The sequence below is a fragment of the Papio anubis genome, chromosome 8, assembly GCF_008728515.1.
Source record: "Papio anubis isolate 15944 chromosome 8, Panubis1.0, whole genome shotgun sequence".
Classification (NCBI taxonomy): Eukaryota; Metazoa; Chordata; class Mammalia; order Primates; family Cercopithecidae; genus Papio; species Papio anubis.
In genome coordinates, this window is record NC_044983.1 from 75912422 (window position 1) to 75936943 (window position 24522).

The 24522-nt window shown below is 42.6% G+C and overlaps 1 non-coding gene across 1 annotated transcript; it reads right to left on the reverse strand.

The window, feature by feature from the left end:
* Positions 1-2577: 2577 nt before the first annotated feature.
* LOC116268743 lies at positions 2578-2708 on the reverse strand. The gene has a single exon (XR_004175910.1). It is a non-coding gene; the product is annotated as a small nucleolar RNA SNORA20 (small nucleolar RNA).
* Between the last annotated feature and the right edge of the window lie 21814 nt (positions 2709-24522).

Sequence of the window (24522 nt, forward strand, 5' to 3'; positions counted from 1 at the left end):
GAGAACATGCAGTGTTTGGTTTTCTGTTCTTGCAATAGTTTGCTGAGAATGATGGTTTCCAGCTGCATCCATGTCCCTACAAAGGACACAAACTCATCCTTTTTTATGGCTGCATAGTATTCTATGGTGTATATGTGCCACATTTTCTTAATCCAGTCTGTCACTGATGGACATTTGGGTTGATTCCAAGTCTTTGCTATTGTGAATAGTGCCGCAATAAACATACGTGTGCATGTGTCTTTATAGCAGCATGATTTATAATCCTTTGGGACCATTTCTTAATTGATCTCTAGTGTCTAACGTAAACCATGTTAAGGCTCCTGAATATGTGTTACTTAATTGCAAAGTGTATGAATAGTAAAAACTACAGCTCCTCAGAATCGAACCATGTTGATTAATAAAAAGTTCTTTGAAACATATTCCAGGCCGCGTGCAGTGGCTCACGCCTGTAATCCCAACACTTAGGGAGGCTGAGTCAGGTGGATAGCTTGAGTCCAGGAGTTCGAGACCAGCCTGGGTAGGACAGTGAGACCCCCTCCCTACAAAAAAATACAAAAATTAGCCTGGCATGGTGGCATGTGCCTGTAGTCCCAGGTACTCAAGAAGTTGAGGTGGGAGGATGACTTGAACCTGGGAGGCAGAGGTTGCAGTGAGTCGAGATTGTGCCATTGCATTCCAGCCAGGGTGACACAATGAGAAGCTGCCTCAAAAAAAAAAAAAAAAAAAAGAAACATATTCCAACACTTCTCCACCCTCTTTATTCCTTGACTACCTGCTATGCCCTCTTATTCTTGCTAGGGATCTTGCCTTCAACTTCATAAACTAGTGATTGTCTGAGCCACTGTCAACTTCCGGCCCCCAAATTGCTGCACCTGAACTGCCTTCCCTTCGCCCTGGACCGATGAAGGGGGCGTGTCTCCATTCTGGGTTCTGAACTTTGTGCTCACTGTGTCTTCTGCACTCTGTGTGACTCCAGTCTTGCCCTCTCTGCCAGCTTTTCGCATCAACATTAAACACTTTCGCAACTTCCCCTGGTCACAGGTTCCCATCTAGCACAGCCTTGACTCTTTCTATCCCTTGTGGCCAAATGTGTCCTGTCCAAAGAACTCTATTCCTAATGTCATATTTTGTCATCCTTTGCATCCTTCACTTTCCAATTCAGCCTCCATATTTCTGTTTCCTGAGAATATTGTTTTCCCCCACCAAAGTATAATCCATAAACATTTTTACATACTTTTAAAGAAACTCTGGCTATGTGCAGTGGCTCATGTCTGTAATCTCAGCACTTAGGGAGGCTGAGATGGGAGGATCACTTGAGCCCAGGAGTTTGAGACTAGCCTGGGCAACATAGGGAGATGTTAACTCTACAAAAAAAAAAAAAAATTAGTGGGGCATGGTGGTGCACGCCTGTGGTCCTAGCTACTTGGGAGGCTGTGGTGGAAGGATCAGTTGTGCCTGTAAGATTGAGGCGGCAGTGAACAGTCATTGTGCCACTGCACTACAGCCTGGGCAACAGTGCAAGATGCTATCTCAAAAAAAAGAAAAAAAGAGTTTCCAAATCCTCAAAATTTAAATAAAAGAAAATAATATATAAAATCTGCCTGTAATGCCTCTATATAAATTGTTCACATGCTCCATTTCCCCTCACATGCCTTTTTCCTGTGGGTAGATTTCTTGTGGTCATAGCACCCATACTGACCTTTTTTTTTTTTTTAAAGATGGAGTTCGCTATTGTTGCCCAGGCTGGAGTGTAATGGCATGATCTCAGCTCACCGAAACCTCCGCCTCCCAGGTTCAAGCAATTCTCCTGCCTCAGGCTCCCAAGTAGCTGGGATTACAGGCTTGCACCACCACACCCACCCAATTTTGTATTTTTAGTATAAACGGGGTTTCTCCATGTTGGTCAGGCTGGTCTTGAACTCCCAACTTCAGGTGATCCGCCTGCCTCAGCCTCCCAAAGTGCCACCCATACTGACTTTTAATTCCACTCCAGGAAGCAAGCATAACCTGGTTCCCAAAACAAGTGGACTGGGATCAAGAGGCTACCTGAGAGAACTTTGCCTTAGTTATTTGAGTACTATATTCGTATTAAGATTTAAAAAGATTTCCATGCTAGTAAATCTAACGTACACTTCAATCTGGATTTAAATCTCGATATCTTAGTAATGTTTGACACAACCGATCATCCCTTCATGACTTCTCTTCTGTCCCTGGTTTTGTGGTGGGTCCTCCTGGTGACCTGTCTACTGTGGTTTATCTCCTCAGTCTCCTCCTGTACTGTTTTTTACATGCTGGGATTCCTAAGGGCTGCATCCTGAGTTCCTCTGTTCTTATCACGCTGCAAATTCTTCTCAGGTGATCCCATTTACTCTTGAGACTCCCATTACCATCTTCATGCTGGTGATTCTTAAATTGATTACTCCAGCAAAGACTTTTCTTAGAACTTCATCACTGTCTATCCAGTGGTCAACTGGATATGTCCACATCATGTGTCATAATAGGCATGCAAAGCTCAGAATTTTCTTTTTGTTTGTTTCTTTCTTTTCTTTTTTCTTTTTTCTTTTTTTTAACCAAAAACAGTGTCTTGTCCATGCAGAAAAGATGAAAAGGGTGACTTCATTTCAATTTACAATGTCCCAATATTATTTTATCCCATGCATGTAACTGCTTGTATCATTATGAGGCTATGGCAGCAAATAAATGGGAAGAAGCTCGATATTTTCTAAAATGGAAATTCTTACTTTCTTCAGTGACTTCCTATCCCCAAATTCTCATTTTCTTCAGTGTCCTCCATTTTATTTTGTTTTATTTATTTATTTTTTGAGACGGAGTCTTACTCTGTTGCCCAGGCTGGAGTGTAGTGGCGTAATCTCGGCTCACTGCAACCTCTGCCTCTCGGGCTCAAGTGATTCTCCTGCCTCAGACTCCCGAGTAGCTGGGATTAGAAGTGCCCGCCACCACGCCAGGCTAATTTTTGTATTTTTAGTAGAGCCGGGGTTTCACCATGTTGGCCAGGCTGGCCTCGAACTCCTGACCTCATGTGATCTGCCCGTCTTGGCCTCCCAAAGTGCTGGGATTACAGGCGTGAGCCACCACGCCCAGCCTGTCCTCCATTGTAGTAAAGGGCATCACCATCCCCTCAGCTGCTCAAGCCAGAAACCTAGGAGTCATTGTTGACTTTTCCTTGACTACTTGATGACTTCCTTTTCCTTACGGTGCCCCCTCCCCATTAATTAATCACCAAGTCTTTTCTATTCTATCTTCTAAATACATCTTCAACCCATTTGCCTCCCTGTATCATCGTCACCACACCAAGTGCAAGTTACCAGCATCTCTCAAGCAGACTACTGTGAAAACTTCTTACCCTCCCATTAAAGCACATTTGATTGCATTGATTCTCTCCTTACACTCTTTTTTTTTTGAGATGGAGTTTTGCTCTTGTGGCCCAGGCTGGAGTGCAGTGGCGTGATCTCGGCTCACTGCAACCTCTACCTCCTGGGTTCAAGTGATTCTCATGCCTCAGCCTCCCAAGTAGCTGGGATTACAGTTGCTCACCACCACACCCAGCTAATTTTTGTATTTTTGGTAGAGACGGGGTTTTACCATGTTGGCCAGGCTAGTCTAGAACTCCTGACCTCAGTGATCCACTTGTCTTGGCCTCCGGAAGTGCTGGGGTTACAGGTGTGAGCCACCACCCCCGATCTCTCCTTATACTCTTGAAAGGTTTCTTGTTGCCTCTACGGTAAAAGCCTAAGACTGATGAGATGCTTTGTGATCCTCCCTCTGCCTAGTTGTTGAGGTTCAACATATCTTATTCCATATCCCATTCTTTCTGTTCCAGAAATTGTCCTCTCAGTTCTTTCCAATAAGAAGCCACTCTTCTTCCATCTTGGAATTTTACCTGGAATATATTAGCTTAACCTAACCAGCTTGAACATAGATAAGTTATTCTTTTATTTTTTTGAGACAGTCTCATTCCGTCACTCAGGCTGGAGTGCAGTGGTACAGTCTTGGTTCACTGCAACCTCCGCCTCCTGGGTTTAAGCGAGTCTTCTGCCTCAGCTGTCTAAGTAGCTGGGACTACAAGCACACACCACCATGTCCAGTTAATTTTTTTTTTTTTTGAGACAGAGTTTCGTTCATGTTGCCCAGGCTGGAGTGCAATCTCAGCTCACCACAACCTCCACCTCCTGGGTGCAAGCGATTCTTGTGCCTCAGTCTCCTGAGTAGCTGGGATTACAAGCGTACACCACCATGCCCAACTAATTTTTGTATTATTAGTAGAGACAGCGTTTCATCATGTTGGCCAGGCTGGACTCGATCTCCCGGCCTCAGGTGGTCCACCCGCCTCAGCCTCCCAAAGTGTTGGGATTACAGGTTTGAGCCACCACACCTGGCCTAATTTTTGTATTTTTAGTAGGGATGGGGTTTCACCATGTTGGCCAGGGTGGTCTTGAACTCCTGACCTCAAGTGATCCACCTGCCTCAGCCTCCCAAAGTGCTGAGATTACAGGAATGAGCCACTGTACCTGGCCAGATAAATTATTTTTTAGGTTTTATCTTAAATATCACTTAGTTAAAGAACTTCTGTGAACTCTCACCCACAGTTTGTACTCCTTCTCAGCTTTGTAAGTTATATTTGTATAACTCTTCAACTTTCCAGCTGCTAATCTCTATTGCACTCCAGCCTGGGCGACAGAGCAAGACTCCGTCTAAATAAATAAATAAAACAAGGTTATGAAGTAGTTATTATTTTCACCCTTGCACTGGAGTGTAATTTTATCGCTTTGTTCATTGCTCCAAGGGCAGCATGAAGGAGGCCTCTGTCTGTTGCTGACACACCTCTTCATTGGGTCATATTTTACAGTTAGTTACACTAGATTCTGACCATGACAGGAACTTTTTCCTGGCTCACGCAGACAGCTCTCAGGCCTCGCTGCCAGAGGATTGTCTTCCGTCATGTGCTGCCTCTTGTATCACAGCTTCTTCTCCGGTGGTTTTGGCTCCATCTTTTTTCATGACTGCCAGAGGAATTTATCTGGTCATGCATTGCCCTTGATGTCACCGTAGCCAGTCCCTATGATTTCTTTGAATGTGGTGGTTCTTCTAAAGGTGTTCAGAAAGGAGAATACTGCAAGGGACCTGCACTTGGCTCCTATCCTGAGTCCTCTTTGGGCATAAGGATAGGAAGCAGTGAATATGTCAGGGGAGCTGGACAAGGCCTGGAAGCTGAGGGCACAGGTTCTGGAGCCAAACAGACTTGGCTTCAAATTCAGCCTGCATCTGTTCCTAGGTGTGTCCCTGGTCATGGCAACTGACACAGGCCAGTGCTGGGGTAATGCAGAAAGGAGGAGAAGCATGCAGGCTGGAGGGGTCATGAACAGCCACACAGAGGAGGGAAGAACCTACCTAGTTTTTTTGTTTTTTTTTTTGAGATGGAGTCTTGCCCTGTCACCCAGGCTGGAGTGCAGTGGTGTGATCTCGGCTCACTGCAAGCTCTACCTCCCAGGTTTAAGCAATTTTCCTGCCTCAGCCTCCTGAGTAGCTGGGATTACAGGCACGCACTACCATGTCTGGCTAACTTTTGTATATTTAGTAGAGACGGTGTTTCACCATGTTGGTCAGGCTGGTCTCGAGCTCCTGACCTCGTAATCCGCCCGCCTCAGCTTCCCAAAGTGCTGGGATTACAGGGGTGAGCCACTGCGCCCAGCCTGAACCTACCTTTTAGGATGAGTAAAATTTGGACAAATAGGAGGGAGCAAAAAGGTATTCTAGGCTGGGCACAGCAGCATGCACCAAGGCGTAGAGTTAGGAATGAGCATAGAAGAAGATAAAATAAGTCAATAGTGATTCTAAGATGCAATATTTTTTGGGGGCGGGAAATGAGAAATTGGAAGATGAGCTGACTTGAGGAACAATGGAGAGTTTAATTTTGGACTCATGAATTAGCATTTTCTATGGAATGTCCAAGCAGAGCTGTTCACAGAGTAGTCAGAGTTGCAGACAATATTTAAATATAGGCAAGAAGGCAAGAGCTGGAAAGGTATATACAGTAGATATGAGAAAGAGCTGTACCTTAATGTAAAGGCTTAGAGAAAAGAAAAGAGGAAGCATGTTTGTTGAAGATGTGTTCAATAAACAGAATAAGTGAAGGAAGAAATGGAAGGAAGAAAGAAGGAAAGGAGGAGAGAGAGAAAAGGAAAGAAAACAGTTGGATGTGTGAATGAAGAGAGAAAAGAATAAAATTGTGGCCATGTGGCATCATGGAAGCCCAGGGAGGAGATAGTTCAAAGAAAGGAAGAGCTGTCAATTGCATCCAATAGCAATTTAAGATATATATTTCTAGTTGGAAGGCAGAGGAAGACATCCAATTAAAGATAGTCCAAAAGTAGCATTAGGATATGGAGACGGCTGTTATACAAAAATTTTGGATGTAAGACAAAGATGCCCATTATCACTGCTATTATTTTACATTGATTTGAAACTTGTAATTCAATGCCTAAGTACAAAAGAAAGAGGTATAATTATTGAAAATAAATACAACAAATAAGCAAAACATTGACTCTTTGTAAATCATATTATCCTCTACCAACAAAGTACCCCAAAGATGTAAGTTTTTTAAAAAAACTATTAAAACAAAAAAATGACTCAAATTAATTTAAATGTTTACTATAACTAATCAAAATCCCAATTCACTCTTGTGGTGACTTGACAGACCAATTCTAAATAACAGTAAGGTTAGAAGGCTGGATCCTGTAGAGAGCAGTGGTAAGAAACTCTTTTTGGTGAAGTAATCAAAATATTTTAGGAAAGGAATATTAATATTCATGTCTCATATATTCAATATAAAAATCACCTCCATTTTCCCAGACATTCAGTAAGATCTGCTAAATACAGAAATGTCTTCTGTAGCAGTTTCAAGGGAGGAACACCAAGCAAAAAGAATGGTCTTCTGCCTTTGGATTGGTTGAGAAAAAAGCAACTTGCAAAGATGAGACACAGTTAAATTCAGTGGAATCAGAACCGAGGGTCAGAAATGACCAGGAGATTGTAAACCCCTGGGGATTTGAAGAAATCTTAGAGAATGAATTGCAATCCCAGTGAAATATGGGAAAGCTCAAGCCAACCTTTTCTAAATCTTAAAGTTCAGGGTAAAATATCAGTTGGCATATCAGTTACCTATGTGGAAGTTGTAAATTTTTTAGAAATCTCTAGAAAAGGCCAGGCGCGGTGGCTCACGACTGTAATCCCAGCACTTTGGGAGGCCAAGGTGGGCGGATCCCAAGGTCAGGAGATCCAGACCATCCTGGCTAATGTGGTGAAACCCCGTCTCTACTAAAAATACAAAAAAAAAAAAAAAAAAAAAAAATTAGCCGGGCGTTGTGGCAGGCACCTGTTGTCCCAGCTACTCGGGAGGAGAATGGCGTGAACCTGGAAGGCAGAGCAGCCTGGGCGACAGAGTGAGACTCCATCTCAAAAGAAAAAAAAAAACAACTCTAGAAAAAACACAAAATATTAGTAGCACTTATGTCTATAATATTAAATTATCAATATTTTATTCTTGATACTTTTCTGAGTTTTCTGAGTTTTATATAATGGGCATGCATTATTTTATAAGAAAAGTCTGTTAGTTAAAAAAGATAAATAGGTAAAGCTAGGCATAGTGGTGCTCGCCTATAGTAAAAAATTATTATTATTATTATTTTTTGAGGCAGAGTTTTGCTCTTGTCACCCAGGCTAGAATGCAATGGTGAAGTCTCAGCTCATTGCAACCTCCACCTCCTGGGTTCAAGTGATTCTCCTGCCTCAGCCTCCTGAGTAGCTGGGATTACAGGCGCCCAAAACCATGCCTGGCTAATTTTTGTATTTCTAGTAAAGACAGGGTTTCACCAGGCTGGCCAGCCTCATCTCGAACTCCTGACCTCAGGTGATCTGCCCACCTCGGCCTCCCAAAGTGCTGGGATTACAGGCATGAGCCACTGTGCCCTCCCAATGTTGTTATTATTATTTTTTTTTTTAAAGGAGAGAAGTAGGATGAATGCTTGAATGGAAGGCAGGGTTAAATAAAGGTTTTCAAGTTTGCTTGCTTGGGGATTTCTAGGAGGGCCACAGTAAATGACTCATCGTCAGTCATATTTATGCATCATGATTCTCACTTTATATGCTTTGCTGTCATTTTAGAACCAAGCACCCAGGGTGATCAGTGGATCTCTTCCCATTGATACCTCCCTCTTCTGATGCCACACACAAACCACACCAATTATACACTCTCTTGAAATGTTGTCTAGTTGTTTCATGTGCTTAAATATTTTAAAAAATTTCCTCATGGACTGCCCATGTGCTGAAATATTATTTTGCTAACTAGGTTATAAATGTGTGTATAAACATGTCATGGCTTGTATTTCTGTTGATTTTTCCTGTGATTCCTAATAATTAGCTAATTATCTATGCGGTTTTATGTTTATTTATTTATTGAGACAGGGTCTCACTCTGTTGCCCAGGCTGGAGGGCAGTGGCATGATCTGCAACCTCTGCCTCCCAGGTTCAGGCAATTCTCCTGCCTCAGCTGAGTAGCAGGGACTACAGCTACAGTCCCGAGTAGCTGGGACTACAGGTACCCGCCACCACACTCAGCTAATTTTTGTATTTTTTAGTAGAGACAGGGGTCTCGCCATGTTGACCAGGCTGGTCTCAAACTCCTGGCCTCAAGTGATCTGCCAGCCTCGGCCTCACAAAGTGTTGGGATTACAGGCGTGAGCCATGGTGCCCAGTCTGGCCATAAAGAATTTATTTTTTTGTTTTTTTGGAGACGGAGTGTTGTGCTGTTGCCCAGGCTGGAGTGCAGTTGCAAGATTTCGGCTCACTGCAACCTCTGCCTCCCATATTCAAGCGATTCTCCTGCCTTAGCCTCTCATGTAGCTGGAATTACAGACGACTGCCACCACACATGGCTAATTTTTTGTATTTTTAATAGAGATGAGGCTTCACTATGTTGGCCAGGCTGGTCTCGAACTCCTGGCCTTAAGTGATCTGCCTGCCTCAGCCTCCCAAAGTGCTAGGATTACAGGGTTGAGCCACGGTGCCCAGCCTGGCCGTAATAACTCTTAAAGACCATATTCACACAAACTATATTAGCACGGGCTTCTAATTTTTCATAAGATCTCCTCCATGAGGCAGCCTAGGAAGACGCCTACTGTAGTTAATCAAATTATGCTTGATGAACTGCTGGTAGGTTGATATTAGTTCCTTATCGCTGTAGAGCTATGGAATTGTATTTTACATTTATATCTGTATTTCGAGCTATAGAGTTGTATTTTTATCAAATTAGTGCCTTTCTGTGTAACTTCCTTGTAAGTTCTGTGTAAGTTCCTTGCAGGCGTTCATATTTGTATTCTCCTGCACCTATTGTAATGCTTAGCACATAGCAATAACTCTAATAAATGTTTGGAGGCAATGACCTCATTTGGCTTCCAAACAACTCAGCAAGATAGTTAAATACGAATAATGATAAAAATATAGTAACAAGAATTAAGTACTAATTGAACACTTTTGTGTGGCAGGCATTATGCTGAGCATGTCATATGGAATATTTCATGTACTCCTTACTTATTCCAAAAGAGGTAGGGCTCTGATTATTTCACTTTATGGATGGGGAAACAGGATCTTAGAAAGATTAACTGGTTTGAGCAGTGTCTGTGTAAGAAGCTGCAGAGCTGGGAGAAGAACTGGGGTCTTCCCATGAGAAAATCAGGGCTCTTCCTATTATCTTCTGCATTTCCTAAAACCAAGTTTTGTCTCAATATTTGAGAGTCTCATTTTTCTCAACTGGGAAAAAAACCCGAGTTTCTTAGAATAAAATATAAGGAGCCTAAAATATGTAACAAAAGCACTCTGCTCAGTACAAAGGGATTAACTATTTAATACCAGTGTCAGCAACCACAAAACAAATGAAAACTTTATGCCAATAGAGTATGACTTTAATTAGGAAACTGACTTTCTGGATTATTAAATTTAGGGAAAAAAGGGTTTGATTACGGTTTGAGCCAGTTCACGGTAGAGATCATTCAGCCTACGCCCTGACACCACATCTTTACAAAACGCTGTCAAATTTATCTTTCTATTTAAAGTGTTCAGGCCATACTTAGTAAATTGGTTAGCTATGAAGCTGACTGGGGCAACTCCGAACCCCATCAACCGAATTCTGCCTTTGTTCCCTAGGCATTCTGGTCTGGTTGTTTAGATCACTTTCTATTACTTTTTGAGCAGAAATTCAGGGTGAGCATGGAAACAAGTATGTATCTGTTTTTTGTTTTGTTTTGTTTTTTTGAGACAGAGTCTCACTCCATCACCCAGGCTGCAGTGCAGTGGAGTGACCTCGGCTCAAGCAATTCTCCTACCTCAGCCTCCCGAGTTGCTGGGACTACAGGCGCCCACCACCACATCAGAATAATTTTTGTATTTTCAGTAGAGATGGGGTTTCACCATGTTGGCCAAGCTGGTCTCAAACTCCTGACCTCAGGTGATCCGCCCACCTTGGTCTCCCAAAGTGCTGGGATTACAGTCGTGAGCCACCGCACCTGGCTGGAAACAAGTATGTATCTTTGTTTATAAACCTTTGAAGGGCAGTGCTCTGTTCCTGCCTGTGCCTCCTGTGCCCACCAGCATTTTGCGTGCTGCCCCCATCTCCAAGCCTCTGGTGTGCTGGGGCCCTCAAGCTTGCTGACTCATACAAGGACCACATGCAGGGCCAGTATCACCCCATAGTGCTGCCTTCCCTTCTCTCCCCTCCTTAGAGTCCTCAAAAGTGGGCGTGGAGCAAAGGCAGTTTGCTGGGCAATTAACCAGGTGTAGCTCTGCTGGCAGCTACGTGCAATGGGGGATCTCAGGCCAGAGCACCCCTTGGCATGGGGACAGAGAAAGACAAACTCCTTTGACGTCCACACCCCAGGGTACCCGCACGAGGCAGGTTGACAATCAGAATTGCCTGTGGTCTAAACAGGGTAGGTGAAAGGCAGTGGGCGTGAGAGAAGCAGAACTGGGGGTGGGTTTGGCAATACCTAGCTTAACTTCCTGAAGCCCTGGGGTGACAGGCAGGCAGCCTAACTGGGTTCCTTTCATGACACACTCCCAGCCTTCCTGCTTCCTGGGATCTGGGTACCTGTGAAGATTCTTACCTGTTCAGGACCTTTCAGCTCCCAAAAAAAGCAGCAACAGAGAAAATTTTAATTAAGAAATGTTATAATATATACCATTCCTCTGGGATCCTAGGCCCCCATAAACATAAGTATTAGTTTCCTATTGCAGCCATAACAAGTTACCATGAACTGAATGGCTAAAATATGACAGATGTATTAGCTTATAGCTCTGGAGGTCAGAAGTCTGAAATAGGTCTGTTGGGCTGCGTTCCTTCCAGAGGCTCAAGGAAGAGTCTGTTTTCTTGCCTTTTCTGGCTTCTAGTGGCCACCGACTTTTCTTGTCTTATGGCCCCTTTCTCAGTCTTCGAAGTCAGCAGTGTACCATGTTTTCTCCTCTCTGAGCTCTGCTTCCGTCCTTGCGTTTTCTCTGGGACTCTACTCTTTCTTTATAAGGACCTTTGTGATTACACTGGGCACATCTGGATAATCCAGAATAATCTCCCAACCTCCAAAGCCTTAATAGAATCACACCTGCAAAATTTCCTAGGCAGTGTAAGATAACATATTCACAGATTCTGAGCATTAAGATGTGGACATCTTTTTTGGGGGGCAATTTATTACTCAGCCTACTATAACATGTTAATCTAATTTTCCATTTTCACACATTTGATCTTCAAACACACTTACAGAAGTATATTGTATATAAAAGTAGAAGGCTACCTATAGTGAGGTGGAAAGACATTTCATTAGAAAATAAAACATTGGGACCGGGCGCAGTGGCTCACGCCTGTATTTTCAGCAGTTTGGGAGGCCAAAGTGGGTGGATCATCTGAGGTCAGGAGTTTGAGAACAGCCTGACCAACATGGTAAAACCTCATCTCTACTAAAAGTACAAAATTAGCTGGGTGTGGTGCATGCCTGTAGTCTCAGTTACTTGGGAGGCTGAGGCAGGAGAATCACTTGAACCCGGGAGGTGGTGATTGCAGTGAGCCAAGATTGTGCCATTGCACTCCAGCCTGAGCAACAAGAGTGAAACTCTGTCTGAAAAATAAATAAATAAATAAATAAATAATAAAAAGATGGCATGGTGGCTCATACCTGTAATCCCAGCACTTTGGGAGTACACAGCTTGAGCCCAGGAATTCAAGACCAGCATGGGAAACATAGTGAGACCCCGCCTGTACAAAAACATTTAAAAATTAGCCAAGAGTGGTGGTGCATGCCTGTAATTCCAGCTACTCAGGAGGCTGAAGTGGGAGGATTGCTTGAGCCCAGGAGGTTGAAGCTGCAATGAGCAGTGATTATGCCACTGCACTCCAGCCTGGGCCACAGAGCAAGACCGTGGCTCCAAAAAAAAAAAAAGAAAGAAAGAAAGAAAATATATGACCTGCTTTCATCATAGAGAAGCTACTTGTGTATTTATTTTTATTTTTTATTTTTTGTTTTAAAACTGCTTTCCCTTTCTCCTCTTTCTAAATAGAATGAGGAGTCAGGAAAACTAGAAGACCAGAGGTGACCTTGGGAAAGACAAAACTGCTCTTGGGTATTCTTTTGTTTGTTTGTTTTTTTGAGAAGGAGTCTTGCTCTGTGGCCAGGCTAGAGTGCTGTGGCGCCATCTCGGCTCACTGCAACCTCCAACTCCCTGGTTCAAGGGATGATCCTGCCTCCGCCTCCTAAGTAGCTGGGATTACAGGCATGCACCACCATGTCTGGCTAATTTTTGTATTTTTAGTACAGATGGGGTTTCACTATGTTGGCCGGGATGGTCTCCATCTCCTGACCTCATGATCCGCGGCCTCAGCCTCCCCCAAGTGCTGGAATTATAGGCATGAGCCACCGCGCCTGGCCTGCTCTCAGGTATTCTAAAAACAGAGAGCACTTACAAACCTACTTTGTGTCTTTTGCTTAAGTGTGAACAGGTGGCTGTCTTAAAAGACTAGTAAGGCTGGGTGCAGTGGCGCACACCTATAATCTCAGCACTTTGGGAGGCCGAGGTGGGCGGATCATTAGGTCAGGAGTTCGAGACCAGCCTGCCAACATGGTGAAACACCATCTCTACTAAAAATACCAAAAATAAAAAGCTAGCCAGGTGTGGTGGCACGCACCTGTAATCCCAGCTACTTGTGAGGCTGAGACAGGAGAATTGCTTGAACCTGGGAGGTGGAGGTTGCAGTGAGCCGAAATCATACCACTGCACTCCAGCCTGGGCGACAGAGCAAGACTCTGTCTTGAGGGGGTGAAGTGGGGGAAGCAAAGTCAAGGATTTTTAACTATGTTGCCTCTGAAGTTTATGGATTTTCTTGGAAGACTTTTTATTTGTGAAATTGAAAAAGTTTGTACTCGGAGTAAAACATTAATCTTTGACCATAAAACAATTATTGTCTGACTATCAAACATTTCCTTTTCCTCCTTTAAGGAAGCTGTTGTAGGACTATTTTCTGGGCTACTTAGTCATACTGGCTATTTATCAGAATAAAATTGCTGACTTGTTAATACTTAAAGGTAAAAATTAGCTGGTCATGGTGATGTGTGCCCCTAGTCCCCACTACTCGGGAGGCTAAGGTGGGAGGATCTTTTGAGCCCAGGAGTCGAGGCTACAGTGAGCTATGACCATACCACTATACTCCAGCCTAAGGAACAAAGCAAGACCCCATCTCTAAAAGAAAAAAACCAACAACATAGCCCTGAGCTAGCGATTATACCTAAACAAAAAAAGCAAAAATTTATGGTGAGGAAAAAGAAGTGTTTGATTTAAGCCTGGAAAAGAAACCAAGTTTAAATTAATCTGAATTCTTATTATATGAGAAATTGAGAATAGAGTTCTATATTTGTTTAAACAATGGACTTACTAATATTATTTAATAGTTATACCTGTTTGCTTTACTAGATAGTTACACTAACCAGGCACGGTGGCTCACACCTATCATCCTAACACCGTGGGAGGCTGTGGTGGGCGGGTGGCTTGAGTCCAGGAGTTAGAGATCAGCCTGGGCAACATGGCTCTGATTTTCCTGTCTCTACAAAAATACAAGAAAATTAGCTGGGCGTGATGGCATGCGTCTGTAGTCCCAGCTACTTGGGAGGCTGAGTTGGGAGAGTCGCTTGAGGTTGGCGGGTTGAGGTTGCAGTGAGCCACGATGGTGCCACTGCCCTCTAACCTGGGTGATAAAGAGAGACCATGTATCAAAAAAAATTAAATTAAATATCAATAGTTACATCATTTATTGAAGGATTAAAAAAAAAAAGGTAACTGACTGAGGGAAAAAGACTAATTTCTCTGGTATAATCCTTACTATGTAATTCTTTGTTCCAGCAGGCCATCCCAAGGCATTATCTGGGGACAGTGTGGCCTGCTTCTAGGTAAAATCCACAGATAAAAGTCCCTGCAAACTGAAATTAATAAAGTGGTAGTACATGTCAGATTTCACCCTATAGGTAGAAATGCAAAGGAATTCTAAGTCCCCTTTTGGGTTAGGTTGAATTTATTAAATTCTCAAGATAATATATTGACTTTAGGGAAAAATCTTCAAAGGCAAGTGTGCATAATGCCTTTCTGCCTTCACTGGCTCTCCCCCATACCCTGTGCTCTATTAATATAAATCATAACAATATTTGTCATTTGTGCAGCATTTAGTCCATGTTAGACACGGCTCTCAGCATTTGGCATAAAATAATTTTCTTTATTTGGATTTCCTTATGGCTTGAGGCATATCCATGCTTTAGGTATAAATTCCCAAGTAATTTCAGGAAATTCTCCTTTCCCCCTTTTCATTTCTTAGCTCATTAAGAGCCCCACAACAGAACAGGCCAAGCCCCATGTATTAAGAAGCATCTATCCTTCCTTCCTGTGGGAGATAGCCTAAAAATAAATAAATAAAAGCAGCATCTACCAGGAGGGATTGGACTCCACATCACACTACTGTTCGCTTTCTTTCGGCAATCGGAGACGGGGCCTTCATAGTGTCATGCTGGCCAATTTTGAACCATATTTTCTTTCCTTCCTTCCTTCCTTCCTTCCTTCCTTCCTTCCTTCCTTCCTTCCTTCCTTCCTTCCTTCTTTCCTTCCTTCTCTCCTTCCCTCCCTCCTTTCTTCCTTCCTTCCTTCCTTCCTTTTCCTTCCTTCCTTCCTTCCTTTCTTCCTTCCTTCCCTTCCTTCCTTCCTTCCTTCCTTCCTTCCTTCCTTCCTTCCTTCCTTCCTTCCTTTCCTTCCCTTCCTTCCTTCTTTCCTTCCTTCCTTCCTTCCTCTTTCTTTTTAAGCTGGGATTACAGGTGCCAGCTAATTTTTGTATTTTTTTTTTTTTGAGACGGTTTCACTCTGGTGCCCAGCTGCAGTGCTGTTAATGCGATCTTGTCCACGCCAACCTCTACCTCCCAGGTTCAAGCAATTCTCCTGCCTTAGCCTCTCGAGTAGCTGGGATTACAGGCATGCACCACCATGCCCGGCTAATTTTGTATTTTTAGTACAGACAGGGTTTCTCCATGGTCAGGCTGATCTTGAACTGCTGACCTCAGGTGATCCACCTGCCTCGGCCTCCCAAAGTGTTGGGATTACAAGCGTGAGCCACCACACCCAGCCTAATTTTTGTATTTTTAGTAGAGATGGGGTTTCACCATGTTGGCCAGGCTGGTCTTGAACTGCTGACCTCAGGTGATCCACCTCCCTCAGCCTCCCAAAGTGCTGAGATTACAGGAGTGAGCCACTGTGCCTGGCCCCATATTATGTTTTTAGACAGTACAACAAACAGTGGTGAAGACACTGGATTCAAAACTAGGTTTAAAATCCTTACCTGCCACTCAGTAACTATGTGACAGGAGTAAGTTACTTCTCACCTCTCAAAATCTTCTGTTACTTCCTTTGTAAAATGGGGTGGTGAGCGATGCTACTTCACAGGGCTCTTCTAAGATTAAATGTAAAGTGTTGGACAGAGTAAGAACTCAAGAAGTGAGGCTTATCGTTCATAGTTTCCCCTTCCTGTTTTGTGTTATTTTTCTCTGCAAAGTTAATGAGGCCAGCAAGCTAGCAAACTTACAGATAGATTGTGTGTATGAGCTGCAAGCAATATTTCATTTGATCCTCACAATAACCCTGCGAAATGGATACTATTGTTATCCTAACTTTATGGAGGAGGAAGCCACATCTAAGTCATTTTTCCATGGTCACACAGAAAGCAAATGACAGAGTTGGCCAGGGTATGAATGTTTGACTCCAAATTCCACATCACTGACCACTACACTCATATTTTGCATCTTTTGACAGGACACAATTTTTAAATTCCAGACGGAAATTTGCTTCATAGGTATTAACAAGAAATATAAATGTCATAGAAGGACTGGTTAAGTCATCTTGGTTTCGCACTACCTAGTCGTGAGACAGAAGGCCACCCCTCCTGGGTCTGGAACAAGCACCCTCCTCTCTGTTATCTGTGAATAGAGCGTTCAGGGCAATAAATCACTCTGTGGTTTTCCTTTGCCCCACTGACCCACAGAGGCCCGTTTCACACTCAGTGAATTCAGTATATATCAGCCAGCTTGTAAGGAGTGTAACTGTCACTAAAGGAACGAAGTAATTTTACACTCTCTTTCTAAAGTAAATAAATCTGGACAGCACCGTGAGCCGCCACAGTGAGCCTGGGGGCGAAGGCAGGCCCCCTCGCTATGAAAGTGGACTTTGTGAAAAGGAAAGGCAGCATTTCTTTTGGAAGTTCACTGGGACATTTTAAGCTCACTTTGATCCCTTTTTCTGGCACCCTGGTTCCTGAAACCACCATCTGCTGCCCAATCAGATGATGAAACTCTCCAGCCATTTGATATGCTTGATTCAAGGTGCCAGGGATGTCCGCATGGCATGCATGACCCAGGACAGTCACACGGGGTTGGGCAACGGGTAATTCACAAGAGAGATCTTCCCTCGTTTACCCCCTGAAGTTTTCGTGTAAATAAAATCAGGCTAAATTGGATCTGCAGAGCCTTGGGGTGGCAGCGTGGGCAGAGAGGAGACCAACCATAGTTCCGTGTGATAAGACTGAAGGATATTGGTCGGGCGCGGTGGCTCACGCCTGTAATCCCAGCACTTTGGGAGGCCGAGGTGGGCGGATCACAAGGTCAGAATTTCAAGACTAGCCTGGCCAATATAGTGAAACCCCGTCTCTAGTAAAAAAAATACAAAAATTAGCCGGGAGTGGTGGTGGACGCCTGTAGTCCCAGCTATTCGGGAGGCTGAGGCAGGAGAATCACTTGAACCCGGGAGGCAGAGGTTGTAGTGAGCTGAGATGGGGCCACTGCACTCCAGCCTGGGAGACAGAGCGAGACTGTGTCTCAAAAAAAAAAAAAAAAGAGTGAAGGATATTATAAGGCTGATTGTACTGATGGAGGCTTCATATCCTATTGGGCACCAGTTAAACCAGCTCTTCTCCCCATGCCTGCCTCCTTAAGACACTGCCCAGATACCTGGTTTCAGAGTTTGAGGCCTAGGAAAATTTACAGAATTCAGTACAGACGGCAAGATGCAGACCCAGCTCTCAAAAGGAGAAAAACTCTTGGGTCCAAAGACTCTCTACTCTCCCTAAGGATGGTCAACTAATCTTTCTTCTTCTTCTTTTTAAATCTCTGTTGAGGAGCAGAACAATGACTTAATAGGTGACATAGAAAAAGAACAGCATTAGACACCAACAGTTCTTGGCGCTATGATTAGTAGTTGCTGCTGCTTGTCATAATACATCAGAAAAGCAGCAACCCATCTGTTCCAAATTGATACAGTAAAGGCTCAGCAAGAAGTGTTTATCCAGATTGTGAGGGGGAGTGTCTGCATTTTACGGCACATTGACATGTGTGCCCGTGCAGCTCAAAGTCGTCAGATGCCAGCTTTCTACCTAGCTGTGTATCATGTTAACATCTGTCACCACAATAGCTAAGAGTTTTGACGAGTGGGCTGTTTTAGCACGAAAATGTCCAAGTGAGAGGAAGGATATCCTCTGCTGAAAGTTAAATGCCACTTCAAATCTACAACGCCACTTAGCCTAGTATATACTGAGGATATAATAGGACATGGAATCAAACCACCTCTCCAGCCCACAAAACAAATTGCTGTAACACTCTGTGTTGGCGTTTCCCAGGCACTTCTCACTAGTGGTAATTAGCAGCACATAAATGCTAATGACTAATTACCTTGGCCTGTGTAGACATCCGGTAACCAAAGTAATCTATCATCCAAAAGCCTGACTTATCAGATACAGAGACAGTAAAACCCCAGGTTTTTTCTTTCAGTAATGCCAGGGTTTGCAGGGAGGAGGCGAGTGGGGAGGTGGGGAGGTGGCTAGGAAGGTATGTCAATAAATTAATGGTAATTAGATTTTAGGAGGTAGATCTGGGCAATTGTCAGCCTCTGTATGCTAATAGCTCTGAAAATAAATTTAATTCAGGGAGGCATACAAAGTCTCTGTGTACATTTACTTGAAGGTCTGTTTTTCCTCTAGACACTCTGTTGTCAGAAAGTATGATACCTAAAACTTATGCAGGAACATCTGGTATCCTTAATAAAACATGTCAGATAAATGGGTGGCTTCTGGGCAGCATATGTGGATATAGGTGGAAATAAATAATTTACTTTTCTGGAAAAAAATATCAAGGTCAAAGAGATGATTCTTCATAACAAGGTGTTAATGAGGTGTTGCAGGAATAGGCCCTGCCTTTGAAATCCCCCTTGCTGTGTCCTTGAGGAAGAAGCAGTGCGGACTCCTGAATTTCTATAAAGTTAGGGGTTAGGGACAGCCATGGAGTTAACTGGACTAGAGAGCTTGTGTTGTAGCTGCATTGGCCAAGCAAGCACAGCTTTGACCTGCAGGTTTGTTTAGTTTTGGTACACGGCTTTGGGGAAGGGGCAACTGTAAGGAACTAAAGTCCCACCAAACAACCCCCTGGAGCTGCCATTGGTGGGAAGGAAACTGAATCTTTGAAAAATTTTATTCCTTATTGATCTTCACCTACCTTGTGTAATACATTTTTCTTAAAGAAACCAGAAGGAGAATTTGAATTTATACCAGTTAGCCTTATCTAAATGTAAACACCTGCATTTCGAACTCTGTTGATTTATGTTATACAACTGAAAAGCATTATCTTTTAAGATAAACTTGAATAATTAAGATAAGTTGAATAATTAAAGCTTAGCATTGTTTCTATATTATTTTCAGTACTTTAAAGGGGTTAAAATGGTCACTTGGGATGTAATCTCATGTATATTATCTTTTGAAATCCCATTCAAGCACCAAAAAAAACTGAATAGCATACATTTTACTAATTCAATGTCTTCTCATTTCACTTTTTATTTTTACATTTTTTGTTAATTAATTAATTTATTTATTTATTGAGATGGCGTTTCTCTCTTGTTTCCCAGGCTGGAGTGCAGTGACACGATCTTGGCTCACTGCAACCCCCGCCTCCTGGGTTCAAGTGGTTCTCCTGTCTCAGCCTCCCGAGTAGCTGGGATTACAGGTGTGCGCCACCACACCTGGCTAATTTTTTGTATTTTTAGTAGAGATGGGATTTCATCATTTTGGCCAGGCTGCTCTCGAACTCCTGACCTCAGGTGATCCACCTGGCTCGGCCTCCCAAAGTTCTGGGATTACAAGTGTGAGCCACCTCATCCAGCTATACATTTATTTTTAAAGACAGAGTTTTGCTCTGTCACCCAGGCTGGAGTGCAGTGGGCGATCATAGCTTATTGGAACCTTGAACTCTTGGGCTCAGGCAATTCTCCCACCTTAGCCTCCTGAGTAGCTAAAACCACAGGTGTGTGCCATATTTAAATCTAAAATACTATGTTCTAATTTCAATGTCTCTACACCAAACTCATAAAATATACACATTATAATAAAGCCCCACCAAAATTAGTGTATATTTTTTTTGGTTTGTTTTTTTGAGCTACTCTGCTTGTATTTTCCGTAAGTTGTTTTACTATACTATGTAAACACTAGAGTGATAAGAGATTCAGAACCATATCTGGCAATTTAAAGTGCCAGAAATCTGGCCAGAATTCTGGCCATGTCAACCAACTTGTCACTTCTGAGAACTTGGTTACAATAAAACTAAGGAGATAATATCCTTAGGCTCCCAAAAGTCAGAGATTACTTCAAAACCTCGGGAGAGTGTAGAAACATGAGCTTGGACATCACTGTAGATCATGCTTGTCCAACCCACAGCCCATAGGCTGCATGTGGCCAAGGACAGCTTTGAATGTGGCCCAACACAAATTTGTAAACTTTCTTAAAACAGAATGAGATTTTTTTTTTTTTTTGCATTTTTTAAGCTCATCAGCTATTGTTAGTGTTATTGTATTTTATGTGTGGCCCGAAACAATTCTTCTTCTTCTAATGTGGCCCAGGAAAGCCAAAAGATTGGATACCCCTGCTGTAGATGAATCTCATTACACACACACCACAAACACTATGACCAAGCTGAGATAGGATAACAGGTTAGAACCCTTTGAAAGGCATACGCTGCAAATATCTACTTACTATTTGCTTTGGGGATATGTAGAGTAAGAAAATGGTAGAAAGGTGGACCACTAGAAGGTATACTGAGTCTCACCTTTATTGTTTTAGGTAGTCCGGCTATGGCCCCAAGCTTGCATATCCATGAAAACATTACCTTGGATTCAGTGACACCCATTTTCCTTAAAAGGTCCCTACCTCAAGTTGCTCAGCAGAATAGTTCTCTAACCATATCTTCTATGAGGGAGAAGTCAGTGACCCGGACACAGTGGCTCGTGTCTGGTAAATACAATTTTCTCTCTTCACACTTCCAGTGATGTTTTAATGCTCAGTGACATTTTTGTTACATCTAAATAATTGCCAGCTGGTTCACCTTTTAATTTTTTTTTCTTTTTTTGAAACAGGGTCTCCCTCTGTGGCCCAGGCTGGAGTGCAGTGGCACGATCACGGCTCACTGCAACCTCTGCCTCCCAGGATCTTCCCACCTCAGTCTCCAGAGTAGCTGGGACTACAGGCATTCACCACCATGCTTGGCTAAGTTTTAGGTTTTTTTGTTTGTTTTTTTTTTTAAGAGACAGAGTCTCACTATATTGCCTAGGCTGGTCTAGAACTCCTAGACTCAAGCAGGTCTCCTGCCTCAGCCTCCCAAAGTGCTGAGATTATGAGTGTGAGCCACCACACTCGGCCCCACCTCTTCATCTTATTCCTGTCCTTATATACCTCTCCCTGGTTCTTATGGCCTTGTTCAAATGAAGTAGTTTGCCTGCTGGGGAAGCACAAGTATTTTAAAGGTTTTTTTTATTCCCATTCCTTTTCCAATTGTAAGGTATTTGAGAATCTCAACAGACAACACCTGGCAAATAAGGCCATCTTACCTGGTTTTTCTTCTGTCTTTAAAGGCTTGATGAGATCCCTGCCTATCTTTAGTTGTCTTAAAAGTGTTTCCAATTTTCTTCCTCCTTGTCCTCGGAACTACTTGTGAGAAGACTCTGATCAGGAAGGAACTTTATAAAAGATTATACAGTAAGTAGCAATTTTACTAAGTTGCTACATAAAAGTGTCACTTGATTTTTCTAGGCAACAGAGAAGTCTCCATCTTTATTCATTTCTTAGTGCTGCTGTAACAAATTACCACAAACTTAGTGGCTTAAAACAACATACATTTATTTTCTTACAGTTGTGGAGGTCAGAGCTCCGAAATGGGGCTCAGTGAGCTAAAATAAAAATTTTGGCAGGGCTACATTCCATCTGGAGCCTCTAGGACAGTATCCATTTTATTTTCCAACCTGCAGAGACGGCTGGCATTGCTTGACTCACAGTCTTTTCCACCATCTTGAAAGTCAGCAATGGCTGCTCTAGTCTTTTGCCCATCACTCACTGATTCTTGTCTCCCTCTTCCACATTTAAGTACCTGTGTAATCACACTTGTGATTACATTGGGCCCACCTGGATAATCCAGGCTAATCTCCCCAACACAAGATCAGCTAATTAGCAACCTAAATTCCATCTGTTACCCTGATTCCCTTTGCCATGTAATGTAGCATATTCACAGGTTCCAGGAATTAGAATGTGGACATTATTGTTAGCTCATTATTCTGCCCACCATGCCATCTTACTCATCTAAATATTATAAAGTCTGGCATATTCTCTTTTTCAGTATTTATCCTGATTGTCTACTCACTAGAGTTCTGGACCTGTTTTCCAAAGAATTCCACAGTGGGGGCCACCTTGTATTGGCAGTTGAAAAACAGGAAATGGACAGGGATCATCCAGTTCCCCTAAGTTTACTGAAACACTCCAGGGAGAAGATTGAAAATGGCAGACCAGGGCCGAGTGCAGTGGCTCACGCCTGTAATCCTAGCACTTTGGGAGGCCGAGGCAGGCTGATCACCTGAGGTCAGGAGTTCGAGACCAGCCTGGCCAACATGGCGAAATCCTGTCTCTACTAAAAATACATAAAAATAAATATATGTCACGTGAGTACTTTGAGATGCCTGCACTATTTTCCAGCTGCAACAAAACTATCAAAGCAGTGTTTTATAACCTTGTTACATTTGACATTTTGGACCAATAATTGTTTGTTGAGGCTAACACTCTGGTGCATTGTCCAATGCTTAGCAGCATCTCACATCTCTATCACTAGATACTAGTAGTACACTGTGTTCCAACCCCCCAGTTGTGACAACCCAAAGTTCTGGAAGTATTGTCAAACACCCCTAAAGGGACAAAATTGCCTGCCTCCATTGAGAACCATTGATCTAGAATCAATTTTAATTTTTATCTCTGATAATGACTTGAAACCAACATGAAGCTAAAAGCTGAATCAGGCATCTCTGTGGATTGACAGAGCTATAAATCCTTGCTGAAGGAGACTTATTTCTTTAGATATTGTCTACACCATCCAAGATTTAAGGGACAGAAGCTCTGAAGACATGTAATTATTATCTGTGGCAAGTCAGCCAGTCCAGAGCATCCTTATTCTGGAGATATGGACATTATCTGTAAAATAAAAGTCATAAGGTTCTATACTCCACCCAAAGGCAGAGCTTTCCCAACTGTCTTTCCCAAAGGCATATCTGATGATCCTGTATGATAGCAAGACCTTCACACATATCTCTCCACACTTTGAGAGTTTTCACAGAATATTTTATTCTTTAAACTTAAATGATAGTACACACTATGTCCAAAGTAGCCCAGGTTTACTCTTCAGGGAGAAACCTTTGGAAATATTATCGAGTCTTTTACAATTATGTTTCTAAATCTTTAAAAGGTCAAATAGTTGAAAATAAAGCCTTTTAGAGTCTACTTGTGTGAGAAAGGAGAGTGGCCCAGAAAAGTAATATTTGTTTCCAGTTGCATGTACATGAAGAGCTAAGAAAACTCATTAATAGAAAATGTGGGCCGGGTGCGGTGGCTCACGTCTGTAATACCAGCACTTTAAGGAGGTCGAAGTGGGTGGATTGTGTGAGCTCAGAAGCTTGAGACCAGACTGCACAACATGGCAAAACCCCATCTCTACAAAAAATACAAGAAATAAGCAGATTTGGTAGCACACGCCTTAGTCCCAACTACTTGCATGTCTGAAGTGGGAGGATGACTTGAGCCCAGGAGATGGAGGTTACAGTGAGCTGAAATCATGCCACTGCCCTCCAGCCTGAGCAACAGAGTCACAAACCCTGTGTCCAAAAAAAAAAAAAAAAAAAAAGTTTGAACTGGATCTGACCACTGTACATTATATGTATCAAAACATCACTATATACCTCATAAATATGTATAATTATTGTCAATTTAAAAAATAAATACAGTTAGGAAAAATCAATAATAGTTGGCAAAAGAAAGAAGAAAAAAAGGAAGGAAAGAAAAGGGAAAATGTGTAAAAAGTACAACCAGCTTAAACTTCTGCTCAGTAGAAAGTAGTCATAAATGATCTTGGATCCTGTCAAATCCTTCCTCCCTCAGAATACCACAAAAATGGCCTGTTGATAAAGCAGAATTTTATGTAACACTATTCTAATGAAAGCAGAATGACTCTTGCTTATTGCAGTAAAACTGATCATGACCCTAACAGTGTCTTAACAGCGTCTGAGAGGGTAGAGGACAAAGGTGGCATATTTATGGTTTTTGGGGGGACTGGTAATAGGTGGGTTGTTCAATGTGGAGGTCTAATTGGGATTAGGCAAAAACTTATGACGTAATGGTTTAGGATTTAAAAAAATAGTTTAGGATTGGGGAACACAGCAAGGAAGGAGCTTCAAAGTCAATCTTGAAGAGTAAATAATCATTTATAAAATATCTATCTGAAGGGGATATTTACTGAGGGTTAGTTGAGTAGCCTGTAGTTCGGATAGATTTTGGAGTTCTTGTAACAATAAAGCTATCTGCCACATTTTCTTGGGCAACTT